This window comes from Ciconia boyciana, chromosome 9 (genome assembly GCF_034638445.1).
Source record: "Ciconia boyciana chromosome 9, ASM3463844v1, whole genome shotgun sequence".
NCBI lineage: Eukaryota > Metazoa > Chordata > Aves > Ciconiiformes > Ciconiidae > Ciconia > Ciconia boyciana.
This window is the reverse complement of record NC_132942.1, coordinates 33616761-33634364: the sequence shown is the minus strand read 5'-3', so window position 1 is coordinate 33634364 and position 17604 is coordinate 33616761. Positions and strand designations below refer to the sequence as shown.

At 38.6% G+C, this 17604-nt stretch overlaps 1 long non-coding RNA gene across 1 annotated transcript in view; it reads right to left on the bottom strand.

Moving 5' to 3' along the window:
* Positions 1 to 17604, bottom strand: part of LOC140656627 (uncharacterized) — a 45814-nt gene that overhangs the window by 17862 nt on the left and 10348 nt on the right. The window contains exon 2 of the long non-coding RNA XR_012044126.1: positions 8135 to 8215. This is a non-coding gene — a long non-coding RNA (uncharacterized lncRNA). The remainder of the gene's footprint in view (positions 1 to 8134; positions 8216 to 17604) is intronic.

Genomic DNA, 17604 nt, shown 5'->3' with positions numbered 1-17604 from the left:
CTTAGGGTTTAATGTTTAGCAATAACAACATGCAAGTTTAGATCTGCAGTCTTAAATGCTCTTCCTTGTACTTTGGACTTGCCAAGGTAAACTTTTTAAAACAAGCCAATCTTAAGCTTATTTCAGATTCACATCTGTGATAGGCCCACAGGGTGCTAAATATCCTCATGTCTCCATTGTCTTAAGAATACAGGGCACAACCTACTCAGAAAAATGGGGACTCACTGTGGAGCTGGGTCCATCACCTTGGGACAGATTCTCCCACCTATCTGGTGTTGGTGGAGGAAGCAGAGAGACCTTTTATATCCCCTGTAAAGACAAATTGCAGCAGTCGTGGTGGCTGGAGCACAGAGAAAGCTTCCTAATTGCTTCCCACAGGGTGGAAGACGCCCGAGCTGGGGCTGGAGGGGGCACCGCAGGCAGAGCCGTGCCTCCAACCCAGCACTGTCAGCAGTGGGCAGGGTGATGGTACTGACGGCAGAAGCACGTACAGTGCTCCAACCCTGAAAGGAGAAAGTGTTCCCTTAAGGGGTGGTGCTGCTACATCCTGACCTTAAGACAGTCCTGTTGCTGATACACAGTGCTGTTAGATTAGGTAAGAAATGTTAACATATATTAAGGTGGGATTCTGCATTGTTTTTACACCAGCACGAGGCAGAACAAACAAAATTAGTAGTATTGCACACCATTTCATCAGTTCTTATAAAAGAGAGAATTCTTAAGAAATTACATTGCTTTCTTGCTTCCTAACAGTAAGTCATACAGAATAAAAATTTAAAATAATGGCTATTAGATTAGGAAGTCTAAGAAGCTTTTACTACTTGGGAGCTTTGACTATTAAAGAATTGATAAATTGCCGTTGAAATACATGCAGCTCTGCAATATGATAGATCAAAGTTCATTTTTTTTCCTAATGCAGAGTTAAGATAAGCAGGCTTACTTTTTGCCCATCTTCTTTGCAGATCAAAAACATTCCTTTCTTTTTATTTGAGTGATCAATTTACTGGAAGAGCCCAATGTATATGTTGTGACTGTAGTAAAATTCTTATTTGCAAGCCTTTAAGTAGTAGTACAGGATGTTGGCATTATGCAAACCTCAATACATCTCAGCACTGCTGTCCGAAGTATTTAGTATGTCTCCTCCACATAATATAGATGCAAAGGTAATTAATTCTATTTCATGAAATTATATTTCTTAAAATATTTTGACCACTTCATTAAAAAGTTAACTCTTCTAGTAGTGCTTCTACACTAAGTTAGCAGAAAGACTTCAGCATGTTGTGTTTTACTGGACTGTATTCCATAGAAAGGACTCAAATAACTGAAACGTAAACCTTGGAAAGACACTTTAAACTCATGGCTTTTGTAAACCTTGGAAAGACACTTTAAACTCATGGCTTTTCAGAAATATATTCATTGCATGTCAATATAGTTATAAGAGTTTTTCTTTTTTGTATAGGCTTTTTTGTGTATTAAATATCTATTATTATTTTATAAGCATGTCTAAATCCACTCTGTGATAATTTGTATTTTCTAAAAACCTTTTAAATTAAGTAACACTAAAATATGTAATGAACATGCAACATTAAACACTTTTAAGGGCAGAAAATATGATCATATCCTTCAGAAAATATTTCTAAAATGTGTGATTTCCAACCCACTAACTTACAAGTAAGTTGTGTAAAAGCTACAGTTGATAACAAAGCCTTGTACATCTGGATCATTGCATAAATGCTGTCTGCCAGTATAGCAGGAGGAGATAGACATTTCCATTTTTAAGGTCAGTTCTGTAAAGAAAATCCTTATGTGGGTGTCCACAACTTGGCTGCTGATCTTAGGTCAGACACAGTGTGTACACACTGGCATAGCACCCTTCGTTCAAAGAGGAGGAAAATCCTGCATGTGGCCCTATGAAGGTTCAATCCTGCACAATGCTGTGCAATCTGATCCAGCAAAACACTTAAGCACATACTTATTTTTAAACTTAAGGGACAATATCTAAGTTAGATATATACTTTGCTATAAGATGAAGGATCAAATACGCATATTCCTGAAGGAGGTATGTAATGTGTGAAAATAAATTGTATGGGAAAACATGTACAGATAGCTAGATAGGTAATTAAGGAAGCCTTTGATTTCATTTCAAGCAATACTTACATTTACAGTATTCTGTTTCACATTAATCCTTCAGTAGTCTACCACAGTTTGTATCTGGCCATGAAATTTTCATCTATGTAGTGTCTTTCTTTGGAACGTAAAGATTTACAATCTCTGAGCCTGGTTTGGCTCATCTTGACGTTGATGACAGAAATCCCAATTTTGCTCCCAAAGGGCATGATTGGACCAGTTAACATTTATTTCAGCCTTGCAGAAGGACATATTGCTTATTTTATATATAAAGTATGCCAAAATAAGATTAAGAGACTTTATGAACATTGCACAGTAAGTCAGTGGCAGGTAGTCATAGAAGTAAGGATTCCTTCCGTCCTGACTCTCACTTCCTTGCTTTATACTGTACTTTTGATAATGTGTCTGAATTCCCATAGCAATATTATTCTGGCACATGATAATGCAATAGTTTTGAAATATGCTTTTCATGTGATGTGTGAAAACATAAAATCTATAGATGTGCAGTATACATGGATAGAAGAATTCATATTACAATATGTAGCTACAAGCATAATAAATGGAAATTGATGAAAAGGGAATCTTTCTACTGCTGGGATTTTAAAGAATTAGACAAATGTGCGTAGTTCAAGTAAGGCAGAATATTCTGCTTCTTGTCATAGAAAGAGCGATGAACATGTATCAAAAGAGAAAATCAGCTGCCACTTGGTAAGTACCCTATGATTTTTCTTGACTGCTACCATTTGGGCCCTACCAAGTCCCATACTTACTGTGCAGATCAGAGATGCTAGCTTCTTTTTTGTTGTTCTGTCTTTTGAAAGGACAGTCTTTCTTAGAAAAACTAAAACCATAGCAATACAATACCATATCTTTAGAAATATTTTTATTCATTCATTTGCTTTGCAAGCGGGAGCTAAATCAGTATAATTGTGAAGTTAATTCTTGGTCCAGTCTTTTCGTCTTGAAGGCAGAAGAGAATCCCAGAAAAGTGACATTGAATGCTATTTTTCTCTTATTTTTTATAGGCAGTCTTTGCATAGTACAATATTAGGTGAAGCAAGTCTTTGTAATTCATATATTTATGCTAGCTGGTTTTAATTCTTATTATTGTTGTTATTGTTCTAGTAGTAGTAGCAGTGGTAATAGCAGTAAGTAGTATTATTGGAAGTCCCTCTGTAAGGCTCTGTACAAAGAGATCATTAAAAGATAGCATTCTGGAGATGATGCTCTATCTAACCGGAATCAGCAGGACATAGGAACTACGTCCTGTACGATGAATAACAAAAGAAAGGGTAGTTTACATTCTTTGATACATTTCTGCTCGATTAACCCCCAGTGGGATTTTACCCCTCCAGTCACATTTTTTTGTTCCTCTAATCTTCTTTTGTATTTGCTCACTGACCCCAAGCATGTATTTGACTTGTGACCCTATTTCTGTTAATAAAATACAGGCCATCTGACCAGCATTCACACCAATGAACTACAAGGTGATGATTACCTCATTGTAAATGCTAGGAGTTAGCAACACGCAGCAGTGTAAGGCTGGTGGTTGGGTGGGCTGAAGATAAGCAAGGAAGGCAGCATGAGCAATTCTGAACTGTGATTTCAAAACCAAACTAAAGATAATAAACTCCTTCAAAATATGTAATACTATCCATAGAAGAACTGTATATCTCCTTATGTATTGTTCAGCTATTAATTAGTTGATAATGTTTAGGGGATTATGGCATGACAAAAAACAATTATAGCTATAATGTGGAAATTTTCAGTATCTGTATGGGTGGTAGCTTATAAAATCAAAATTACCCTATTTACATTTTGGGTTATCAATTATAATTATATGCCTCATGAAAAAATACATCAGCACTCAGTGGTAATAATTTCAGTATAGTGTTTTGAGGCTAAATTAACACTGGAAAGCATAGGTGAGCTCTTTCTAAGCAAAGTATTATTTGTTTTTAAAGCACTATCAAAAATGTAGAATTTTTTTTTAAGAAAATGCATAGCAATTAACTTATTAATGCTTTCACCAAATCCTTAAACAATGAATCTTATGAAAAGCACTGTTAATTGTGTGTTACATGAAAAAATCATGCCAAAGCCATTTACCAGATATGTAATCTGTGGCTCTGTTTTGTGACAGGAAGCCATTATTTCCACTGAAAAAACAAATCCGTTAAATTTGAACTATTAGATTACAGCAGGGTTAAGGCTGGTTCTGTGCTGTAGAGTCACATCAGGGTCACAGCCCAGTTCTAGAGATGTACTGCAAGAGCTTCATATCTGATTAAGACAAAAAACTGATAAAAATGTAATGCAGACTAACAATATGGAATTATCTGATGCAGTTTGGGGGGATAGGGGCAGGGGGTATAACATCATTCAGTTTATTTGCATATGTTTGTTCTTTCTACTGAAATCAATCTCTTTGAAGGAAGCAAGAAAACTTTAGAAAAAGAAAATATTATTAATGCTGGTAAGAGAACACAGAAGAAAATCTTTAGTAAACATTTCTTCTCCAGTGTTGATTATCATTCTGTCTAATGTTTATTTTCATAATTTTCTTTGATCCAAACACAAATAACAATAAAGTTAGCTCCATTTCTTTGAACTAACAAAACTATACTGTGGCCAAATTTGGAGCAAATTTTTAAGTGGCTTTTTTGTTTTCCTCCTAAGCCACATAACAGATTTATAGAGTAGATATTTGCGTAACTCACACCCTCTCCCATATACGAATATTTCTATGGCTAACAGTAATTTACCTGCTGTGGGCCTCTTTCTGACTTTACTGAAAAGGCTGAGGGCTGTAAGCATTTGGGCACGTACTCAATAGCAGTCAAGGGAGCACCAGTGGTTGAGGGCTTTGGATCAGGGCTCACCACATTGAAGAAAATCGCTACAGTTTATAGGGATTGACTGTGGCTCTGCTGGGCTGGCTGGTGGGTTGTAAACCCGGAATGTAGTCAGTCCGCCCTCACTGCATTTCCTACCCAAACCTACATCACAGACAGCAGGCAGAGAGGCAGGGCAGGGATGGCAGGGGATCAGGTCCATGCCTATCAGGATCTCTGCCCAAGGGGAGCTGAAAAGGCCTTGTTACCGCTTCTCACTTCTGGACCAGAACCAAGCAGCCAGAGCACAGGCTGTATCTTCACAATCTTCTTCCATGAGAAATTTGACAGAGAAGTATGTACTATAGACTTAGAAACAACTACATTCCCAATATAAATATTATACAATTGTAAAATAGGTACTACAGTATTTACCATACTGCTTGAAACTAGGTCTGCGTTGCTGGAGGTGTTTTAGTCTGTATATGTTTAAAAAGTCTGCCAAATCACAGATCTGCTTAGGAGACCAAAACTGCAAGATCATCTCAGGTAAAGCTATTGACCGTGTCCCAGAAAGCTGTCCTCTTGTGTGCCTGGCAGCACCTGGGGTGGTGATGGTCAAGAGTCCATATCTGTGATGGAAAGCATTTATGCTAGCTGTAACCTGAGGTTGACATGTATTCTGGCTGTTCTGTTCAGCCCTCCTGCATGCAAATATTGTCTCTGAAATTGGTGAAAGTTATGAATAAAGACCACAACATCCAACCTCAGTCAATCAGCTACAGAAGAGGCATATGCTGGATAAACTCACTGCTTTCTTAAATTTTTTGAGGATATGATACAGAAACATGACAGATTCTCAGGTTCTCTAAAGCTTACTATTTTTTTGCTCTCCCATTACATTCCTGTGTTCGTCCCACTGCTTAGCCTAGCTGAACAAGGGCATCCGGTCTAATGATTGATTGTCTCCGTGAGGAGGTCCAAGTTTCATTCTTAAATCAGTCAGCATGTGGTTGATGACAGGGACAAAGCCAACCCTCATCACTCCCTAAGCAAATCATCTTCCCTTTTACTGTACACTTCGACCAAATTATGATTTCACCATTGAAATAAATGTCAAAATTTCCAACAGCTTCAGATGGATTGGGATTTGGCCATTGGCTTCTAAGTGCAGATGGCCTGTTAAAGGGCTTATTTTTAAATGAGGACGTGTGTAAGTACTTCAAGAGATTATAAAAATAGAAATGAATACAAATAACGAGGTCAGGTATTGCTAAAAAGTGTCATTAGAAAATGGACATGTTTAAGGATAAATCGGAACTAATCCCAGTGACTGCAGGTGACTCACACTTGAGCAGGAATGAAAATTTGGGTTCTGAACTGTGTAGAACAGTTTTGGCTGAAACTTTTTACTTTTTTTTTTTTTAATACATATAAAAATGCCAAACAGAAAACAGTTGTTAACTTCTGCAGTTTGTTCCAGTCAAAATGGAATACTTCTGGTCCTAGAGGGAGTCGCAAAACAGTAACTAAAGGCTCCTGCCTAAATGTGCGAGAGCCCTTCCCTTTAACAGAAGATCATCACAACTACAAACACAACCAAAAAGCACTGCTTATTCAGTTTCTTTTTTTTCTTTTTAGCATTATGAAAACAGGAATACCAGAACTGATACTGTAATTATCGTGCAGTTCACTTTCATATAAATATACTTAGGAATATGGGATTGGAAAAAACCACACACCTCAAGGCTCTGTTTCCTAAATTGCTGGCAACCATAGCATAGGTACAAAGCCCAGAATGAGCCCTCAGTAACATCCACTGTAGATGTGCCAAGGAACAAACTAGAAAAGTTAGAGCGCAACAGAATACCAATTTCGTGATGGAAGAGTGTGAATCAGTGCACTTCCAAAACTTATGAGCTTTACAATCTTACATAATTTTAAGTAAAAATACATAGAAGTGCTCATGTGCTAGCAAAAGCTCTCCCTATTTCTTGTTACTGAAAGAAACGGGGCTTTGGCATGTAGAAGCTGAGCCCCTTATATTCCCTAGTCCCTGAGACTGCATGGTTTGCTAGATAATTCAGAGCTAAACACAAAATTGTGCTCAGCGTTCTTCCCTCCTCCCTTTTTGAATAAATGTTTCTACTCTGCATTTCTGCAAAGATGAGCAGAAAGCCTTGTAGACGGGTGTAGTAATATCTGCCTGAGTCTGCAGAAGCCTGAAATAGCAGCAGTGAGAGGTGTAGTGCCTGAAAACTAAAGATGATAGCCTATGTCATGCTGAAAACTCAGCATGTGTTACAGCTCAAAATAAATGGGAATCCATGTAAAAATAAATAGTATATGGCTTACTGTAGTGATGGGTCCATTTTGGGGGGGTTGTGTTTGTTTTTTTAATATTCAGTTAAATAATATTCAATTTCATATTCAATTGTTTTTATCTTCAATTAAAATAAAATATTTGCAGTTATTGTGATAACATGCTCTGCCACTGATGGTCCAGGTCTTAGTGGGTGTAAGGCTTTTGTGGTGCCTGGCAAAGGATGCAGCTGATGTCCTAGCCTAGCTACCTTGTTGTAGAGTACATCCGTCTTGAAAACTCCTCTTCAAAATGGCTCTCTAGCAGGATCACTAGGATCACTGTGCTCTTCACATCTAGGGACTGAAATACGAGTTGTGCCTTAAAAATCTTGTGTTATATAGTCCCACGGTAATTCTTCTTCCTTTATCTCCAGTAATTTTCCTGTGCTGGTTCTGGTCTATTCCCTTCTGCTCAGCAGGGGGTGTTTTTGTTCTTTTTCTTTGTTGCTATTAATTTTCTCGTAACTACTATCTACTGTATTCACATAGCATCCACTATCAAGCTACTAAAACAGTGTTCAAGTATATTAAATCCCCCATTTTAAAATAGTAATAAAAGGTTTTTGCTAAATAAATACATAAAGCTTCTCTCAGATCATGCAATAAGGAAACTGAATATAGAGCTAAAGTTCCCAGAACTTGGGAGGACAAAGGAGCAGTTTACTAAAGAGCCTTTTCCCAACACTCAGAGCTCTGGTAGTCCTCAGAGGAAATAATAAATCTTTCTCTTTGTCACTCTTCCCTAGGTTTCTTTTGTTGTTTAGGATAAAGAAAAAAAAAGAAAAAAAAAGAGTGTAGGTTCTACTTACAAGGCAGCTTCCTTGATGTTTCTGATAGTCCAACCAAGGGACAAAATTGTACGTATAGGAAAGGGAGATGAACAATTCATCCTGTAAAGGAATTAAAAACAAAAGTGGAAATCCTTTGTAAGAAGAGTGGTTGGGATTATAGATGCATGCTTTCACTAATGACTTTGCAAACATTTAGCCAGAGAGAACCTGGAAATCCAGTTGCACTTTATTTAATATTCAGATAAGGACCATTCACCTGCTGTTAAGCTACAACATCTACAATCATTCTTTGAATACTGATAATTATATGAAGCAGACTCCCCTAGAGGCTGGTAGTCTAGTCTGGATTCACCTGGAATACAAAGATGAATAATATTGCATATTACATGCACCCAAGTAGTTGCAATTTATAGAAATGTCCATTTATGCTCCTGAAAAAAAGATGTGTATTTCCCTAGGGGTATAGTATATGGTGATAAAAACCTGTGTGGGGGACTGTTTGGATTGTAACTCCTAGTGTGCCTGTTGTTGATTAATTAATAAACAAATAAATCGTTATATTTAGCCAGATATCTCACTACAAGACCATAAAAGAGAAAATGTTAAAAAAGAATTTTGTGTGCCTCGCCATAAGGAAGGGTTAGTGAGAGACACAAGAAATGAGTACTAGAAGTGGCATCCAAATGGCTCAGAGTAGATATGTGTATACATTTTTAAAAGATGAGTAGCATTATGAATATGCTCTCTTTGCCTCCTCCTTTCCTCCTCTTTCTCCCATCAGGTGCCTTGTCCTTGTTCTCCCCTCTCGTTTGCTGATGGCTGATAACACCTTATCTCCACCAGGGAAGCAACCGGGAAGTTTGCTCCTTCCTCACAAGACTGAGGGTATAATTAGAACAACGCACCTGCTCAGTCCTCCGGTGACTCAGTTAGTCTACATCCATGTCAAAATCCATGCTGTGAGGGTAATTTGATCATCTCACTTACTTTTTTCATATACTTTATATGAATAAACCACCAGAACAAGCCTCCGTTGAGTTGGTTCAGTTTAATCTCACAAATTTGTGTCAACTCTTTGTTGCCAGAAGAATTTTAGCATTTGATCTCACGGTTACACTTTAGTAGACTTTAGTACATATTTTATTTCACTTTCCAGAATATAAAATTCCATTTTGTGTCAAAATCATCTTTTTATTATTTTCTATTCATATTTCAGTGATACTTACAGGCTTCAACTGAGATCAGGGTCTTGTTGTACGAGACAATACAGAAGCACGCAATAAAAGAATTCTAGTCCCAGGAGCCTTGTAAGCTAAATAAAGGCTGGGAGAAAGGAAATATTACCCCCATTTTACAGATGGGAAACCAAAGCTCTGACAGTCTTTCCATACAACACAGTGCAGTGTCGTACCGCGATACTGAAGAGACGAGTTCTGAAAAAGTGACAAAGCCCAGAATCTATGCAAAATAAAGGTGGATTTAAAACCTATTCTACTGGCAAGCATCCAGCTAACTTCAAGTAAGTTATAGATGTACACTGGTATCATTTGCCCATCATTTGCCCCCAAGGCTCCCTTGGCCTTCTCCGTGCTTGTTTGTCTCCCAGCCCCCCTTCAAAGGCAGAAGACACCGTTTTTTGATGCTGTCTTCTTAGGCTCGTAAGAGTTAGTCTACCGCTGCTTCCTCTAGCACTTAACAAAAATTTACCTCTAGCCCTGCGATGCCACAGCGGTGTCAAATCTCTCTGACTGCAGCAGCTTCCAGGCTCAGCAGAGATACATCAAGGGTCTGTTCGGTTCTCCTTCCCAACATCCGAAGGGTAATGTAATCTTTTTGTCCTTGAACAGAGCCTGGAATCTCCTGCATTAGAATACTTTTCCTCATTTAATCTGCTCCTCCCAGAAGACTGTGTAAAATCCTGGGGAAGCAGTAGCCAAAGAGGATATTCACTCAAGACCAAGCGGCAGAGAAGCACTTTGGTATTCCCTGAAGACATAGCAGAAACAAGTGGAAATGGTAAGTTCACTGTCTTCCTTTCAAGGATGACTAAAGATAGGAGGGGAGACTGCCCCGAATGAGGGTGGGGTAGCCGTCTGCACAGAGGTGCTTGTGTCCCCCTCAGATCTGCTGGGCTACTGTAGACGTTTGCAAACCAGCCTGCTGAATTTGGTTTGCAGGACTCCGTGAGCTAAACCCTTTGCCATTCTAACTGCACCACTGTAACTTTGCCTTTTGACTCAAAACCAGTTCAGACTAATTGTCAAGGATCAGATAACAGGAAAATATTTCTATTTGACAGTCTACTATTTTTCAATTGTTCCTCTGTTACATATCTAAGTAAACATTTGTTCCACTTATCATTTCTGAGCAAAAGACATGAATCATTTGACTAGTAAAACCACAACGACAGCTGTTGCTTATTAGAAACAGTCATCTTGTTCAAGGGCCTGCTATGGAGGAGTTCTTCAGGAAACTGTTTCTGCTTTTAGTGCTTTACAGTGCAATGAAAGCAAAGTTGCAGAAATTAGGGCATTTTTATTTCACTTATGTGACTGGCAAAACACAGAGGCGCACACACAGAACAGAGCTATCATTACAGCTGAGCTAGAAGCCCCCAAGAAACAGGAAAATACTCATTTAAGAATACTACAAATGCTATAGTACTTACGTTCTTTTGACTTTGTGACATTTAGACAGTTCTCTACAATACAGGTCAAACAAAACTGGATTTAAGGGTCCCTTTGTAAACAGGTTATAGTATTTGGGCTTTGGGATTTTGGTGTTGGATACAATATTTATACCAGTTATTATGCATGTACCAGAAACATTTTTCACCATGCATGGTTTCTCCAGGTCTCAGGAACAAATTAATTCTGGATTCATAAAATCCCTAGAAGCAAGTCATCAGAGGTCACTACTACATTACTTTCAGATAAAGCTTCTCCAGCCAGTGGTAAAGGAGAAAAACAAAAAGAAGAATCAGTTTTAAAGGTCTGATCAGGATAGGAAAACCAGGGAGGGCAGCTCTACTTAATTGCAATAAAATACTTTTTAAATTAGTGAAAACAAAATAGGTAAAAAAACTGGACCACAAAGAATTAAAGAACAAATAAGTGAAACTGAGTCAGGTTAGACATAAAGATTTTTCCCTTTCTAGAGTGCTGGTTCAAAGGCATTATAGAGCATAAGGGCCAAAACCTGATTGTTTGTGACCTGTATGAAATAACATTGTACTAAACAGAGGCCTAACAGTTAGGCATTTTATCAGACAAAATTGCTGGAATGGTATACCCTGTATGATACCCTTATTGTCAGCTTCGAAGGGAGAAGCCAAAGACTAAATGAGCATAGAGATTGCACTGATCCCGGCAGAGCAGACGGGAGGAACACCGGCAGGGCAGTGTAGAGATGCTACCAAGTAGTCTGCTCTGCAGTTAAATAGGAGCACTTGTGGCTTTGTGGCTGTTGCTTAAATACCTTTCAAAAACACAAAATTCATTTGCAAACATTAAAGAAGAAAGAGTAAAAAAAAAATTATAAAAATGGATTGTTGGATTATGGCAAAAGAAAAGGAAAGCAGAACAGAAAAACAGTGGAGAGAAGCATGTCACTGAGGAGGCAAAGCCGAGGTTTATTATAGGTTAGAAATCTGCAAAATTGTCACCAGTTCAATAATAGTATTCAGCGAGGTTTCTAGAGATCATATCCTGCCCTTCATTCACCCTCACAACACTCACTGAGGGGAGTCAGCACTTTGCTGCAGCTGGATATTTATAAGTCATTTGTTCTGTGTAACATGCCTGTTCTTACTAATCTTAGTCAAGTAAGTAGTCCATCCTCATGTGTCATCCCACGGAAGTCAAATGTGCTATTAGCATAAGTGATGATTACTTATCTGTGTGAGGTCTTGTGAGGTTGGGTCTTTCCGCATCAGTATACTTGACATGGCAGTCTTTCTATTATAATTTAATAAAATGGGGCCCAATTCAGTTCAGAGGTGCCTTGAGGAATAAGCTGGACTTAAATGGTGCTTAGGCCTTTGACTGGACCTCTGCAAACCCTGAATTTCACTGAGTGAATACTAATTACTCAGAGGGGGGTTATTAAATTATAGACTCAGTTCTTTGCTGTTGTTCAGAGCACAGTACCTTTGCAGGTGCTTGAGCAAGGTAATGTAAATCTGAACACACTCAGAAGAAAGTTCTGGTAAGACTGCTTTCCTTGGTAAAAATGGGGACTGAAGAAATGTCATTAATAAATAGTTCAGAGAATTTGTACATGTTGATGGGTAATTTCACTCTAGAAGAATACTATGCACTAAAAATTGACAGTATAAGACAGTGGAGAAAACTGCATCTCACAGCCACACTGACATGGAAATCTCTCTTCCAGTCAGGTAGATGGAAAAGGCCTAATCCAGAACCCTGTGCACTCAGTGGAAATCTTTCCATTTTGATGAGCTCTGAATGAGGCCCTTACTGAGCAAGCACGCTTAGGCACCCTTGATGCATCTTAGTCTTGGATGATTGTGTATGGTAACGCACTTAGTATAACATCTGTAAAACGGATCAGTTACCCGTAATCAACTACTCGGTGCACGAAGGAATCAATCAGTTCATTTTCTATGCCACACACCTCTCCTAAGGAAGAGCTCCTAATTGCTGCATGGATAAATCAGCAAAAGACATCACTCACGCTAAGCACATGATTTTAAAGGGTTACATGTCTTTCTGACAGCTGATATTCTCCCTCTTTTTAAATGTTTCATATATTTTTGTTCTTTACCTGATTTCTGAGTAGCTACTAGCCTCATAGTGGCCCTGTATTCTCTCTGAACCTTCATTCGAAAATCCTACAGCTCTCATAGCTTTTACATCTTTCGTGAATACTGCAGCAATTCCTTGTGACCTGTGTGACCATCTCCTTAATTCATAGTTCTTCTGATTCCCAAAGTGTAATGGACGTAGGAAAATTTTGGATCATAACTTCCTAACCAACTAGCTCTTCGCTCGGCTCTTTGTTACATGTCATCTGCTATAGGTACAGAGTGCATGAGTAGTCTTCTATGTGACCCCAAAAGGTTTTTTTTAAAAAAGGTATTTGAAAAAGTCTTAATCAGCGGTACAAAAAATATTGCCCAGCTGTTAGATCCAGAGGGTTTGGCACACTAGATCACAAGTAGTGGACCCGTTATAACCTTTGATCCTCATCTTTGCTTGCTGTATCTGTTAAAACAATCTGCTGTTTGTATACCTACTGCACTTCCAGCTTTCCAACCAGGTGTTTGTGAAGAATTGCATTTATTAATTAGTACATAAATTGTTTGCCAAATGATGTATATTAAAGGCATATATGCAGGTCAATCCTGTAAAATCACACATATAAAGTGCATTTTACACAATGCATCACTTAGACTTTTGGTGAAAGACTAAAATCTGCACATTAAATGGCAAACAGGTCCTCACTAAATTACAGCGAAGAATCGTCATTGTCAATATTAATGAAACAGTGCTATAAAAACTTATTTTTTCTAGTTGTCCGGACAGCATAAATTTTTCTCCTGTTAGACTTAAAATCAAGTTCAGACATTTTCAGAGTTTAGATGCCTTTGCCGTCTAATGCCCTCGTACAGCCCAAGAACATGCCCAAACAGACGGCTGTAATCCATATGAAGTCAATAGGACTTTCTCATATGAAAATTAAAAACCTTTGGAAAAAGCTTGCTTAACTGGTTTTAAAAGACTTCAAGATCTTTATATGTCCACCATTATGTTTAAAATAAGCATTTTTTATTTGCTAGCCATCCAAGGACTTGATTTTTCTTCATTTTCCCATTAGCCTGGCAGTTTAGCCAGTAGAACCCTTTTATTCCTCCCACTGGAGTAGCACAGAGAAATTCATTTGATTCCAGTGGATAGTAGTTGATTTCATTATCATATTAGAGAAAATAAAGATTACAATTCCAAATTATTTTGCCTGCAGTCCACACACTAACCATGTAAATGGCAATATGTGGAAAAGTTGACTACATCATAAAAAATTAACTTCCTGCAAGGATTTTCTTGAATTGGTTTCAAAAGAATCTGCTGTTTGGCATCTTTCCTGTACTGAATTTCTGGAGGGTAACTGCATTATGTGCATGTATAACATGCAAAAGGAAACATTCACTGAACTCTTTCTTTCTGCTACCAAATGTAACTATAGCACATTGTTTGTGTTTAAAAGAGTTGCCTGAAAGCAAAACTCTACGTGTATAAGGTTATAGATGTGTGCATCGTAAGATAACCACTAACAGAAGGTGAAATACTATTCTCTTTCACTTGCTGTTGAGTGACAAAGGTTGCATCTAATGATAATTTGAATATTCTGCCAACAGTTGGTGATATTCTGCCCCCACCAAAATAAATAAATAAATAAATGCTTCCATCTCCCAGAGCAAATGCCCTGTAAGTCTATAGAAAACAAATTAGGAATGCGTTATTCTCGATGAAAAAAGTATCCATGAGAGCTATAATTTTATTTTTTTTAGTGCACGGAATAACATAAATCAAAAGAAGCAATAGTCTACCTTGTGTTTTGACTACTTTGACCCTCTTCAACCCCTGCCAATTTTTATCTCATTTTTGTTTAACTTTGTACATCAGAGTTTAATTTTAAACCTGGTCCTGAAGACAGTGATGTATAGGGTACATCAAGTATAGCTTAAATTACCCTCTCCCCAGTGATTTGAAGTTGAGGGGAGGGTCTTACTCCGCAGCAGGGTGGGAAAGAGAAATGGTCAGATGTTGCCCTTTGAACCTGACCACCCTCAGCTACAGAAACATTTATGCCAGAACATCATTTATTGATTTTATTATATTTTAGGATCTCTTAAAACTGTTGGTGAAGTTTGCCATATATTAATTTTTGACACATGCATATAAAAACAGAAATATGGGTTGAGCAGAAACTATAAATATAGACAACACCCCCCAATAAACTTACATCCTTTCACTTATAGGTTTCTATTTCAGCTGATCATTCCGAGCAGCCTGTCTTTGGAAATAAATGTTACCCCTCTGATAAGCTAACCAATTTGAAGATTAAAGCTGCATTTGAGGATTAAAGTTTTTCTTATTTGATTATTGTTGTGTCTTGTAGCAGTAGAAGATAAATATTAATAAAATGTTAAAGTCCAATTCTGCTCACTTTACTCTTGTGAGCATTTTATACCATGAGACTGAACAAATTATGCAGGATTTGGCCCTTAAACTCAGCATTGACTGCTCTGTTTTCTCAGTCCACTAAGAGTAAGTCTCCCGTGAAATGTTACATGTACCTGGCAAACTCATGAACCCACTGCTGCCACAGAAAACTCACACTGATGGGTAGCTCTGAAAACTCACCATCCAATTATATACCACAGAGCTATGTATGTGTTTTTATTGAGGAGAATAAAAACCGCAAGAAGCGCTCTACAACAGACCACAAAATGGGTTTGGCACCTGTGTCTCCTCGGAGCCGAAGTTTCGGAGTTGTGTTATCACGTGGCCTGCTGACCCCGGGAGAGCAACGCTGACCTTGTCTTACACGCAGAAGTCTATTGCTATGACTCCCCTGAGAGCACAAACCAGCTGCAAACTGCTGCAATGATTAACCCTTATGTGTTGTAGATGTAACATCAAGTCATGGTAATAAAGCTTTCACTGCATAACAGATCTCTCGCTTTGTAAATTGTTGCTCTTATCAGCTGCACTCTAGGATGTTATCCCTTTTCTGTGAAGCATGACTGCTGTGTTGTTCACTGGAAAGGCTACCAGATCTATAAAGTCTGTGATATTTATTCAGTTGCTTTGGAGAATAATACAGAGAATACACTTTGTTTAAAATAAAAATGCAGGGTGTGAAAACAAAAAAACCATTAAATACTCATACATATGAAACAATATATTAATTAAAATCCAGAATGCCTGTAGCAGATTTGAATCCAGGAGCGCCAGATTTGCTGTAACAGACAACTGCATTGTTCCATTGAGTCCAGGCTCCTGTTCGTGGAAGTAATTCATACCTAATGTTTTGTAAAAATGCAAACTCTTCGAGCCTGTGACGTATCTGGCCAATTACAGAGTTTTGCTGTTTGGCTGGAAACAGAATGCTTGTAGCAATCAGCACTCACCTCCCCAAAACACGAGCAGTAAAAGTCTTATTTTGTCATGTACTTCAAATATCAGACCTAATTCCATGCTTTCCTATTTGCATAGAAGCCAATGGGAGTTTTGAGTGTGTATCAGCCTATAATCCGAACTACAGGCCAGCAAATAGGGCCCTGGCTGCCTCAGAAACGTGATGCCTTTTATCTCAGCGTGCTTCCTACCCTCCAGCCCTTCCCTTGCCAAATCTATGGCCACATCAAGGCTGTGATGGAAAAGGTGACCTTAATGTAAGCCATGGTATGATATGATACTATCTGCTTTAGTCTGCAAAGAGCCAGAAACAGTATCTCTGAGAGATGGAAGCTGCTGTGATACACATCACAAGGACTGTCTCTGCCCATAGCTGCTGTTTCAGAGGGACTTTCCAACATCTCACCAGCCAAGCAGAGCGAAAAAGATTTGTTCAACGTATCCACCCATTGAAGCAGCAACTCTGTGTGTTTTAGGGGCACGGGACTGCCGGTCCTTGCTGTAGCTCCTCTCTCTCTGCAGCTCAGAGGTTGGGCAGACCAAGAGCATTGCAGGGCTCTGTCCACAGCTCCCAGGGACGGTTTATAGTTTTTATACACAACCTTTTTCAAAAGATAAAACCAGCTTCCAGGTTCAGGAATTAAGAAAAACAAAAAAAAATCCCTTTGGTATAAACAGTGGAAAAGTAAATTCAATTTAAGGAAACAAAAAATGGTTTCCCTAAAAAAACTAAGGTGTTCTGAGTTTTGGGAAGGGCATTCAGATATTGTAAAACGTGATTGTGAAAGGCCTTGCACTGTTTGCGAGTGTAGCAGACTAACGTCATCTGCTAAGTGCAGGTTGAGAAAAGTATTTGGGAAAACGTTTTCAGCTCAGGAGTGACAACTAGGAGGGAGGCTGCACTGAAGATGCGTTTCTTTGCGAGATTCCCTGGTGTTCAGAGGGAGCGGGTTAGTGCCCTTTGATAAGAGGTAAATTAACACCACTCGTGGTCCATGAGTCATCCCTTTCTCCATCTCTTTTAATCACATTACTTTGGCTTGCCCTTAATGAAACAGAGGCCGATCCGGAGGAGCCGTGCTTGGGCTGGCCTTGCCAGGGGCTGCATGAGGTATTCTTTATTCCTCACCAAGGAAGAAGCTGCTCTGGACTAATGATGCTTTGCTGTTTGGTATCTGGATTCATCTGCTTGAAAAACACTGTGGATAGTTTTACTGCGTAAGTTAGGCTAGACAGGGTTGTTCCTCACTCATTAGCATAGGGAGCATTTTCCTACAGGGACTGCAGATGAAAGCAAGGAGTTTATTCATCTCTTTCCCCCTCTCC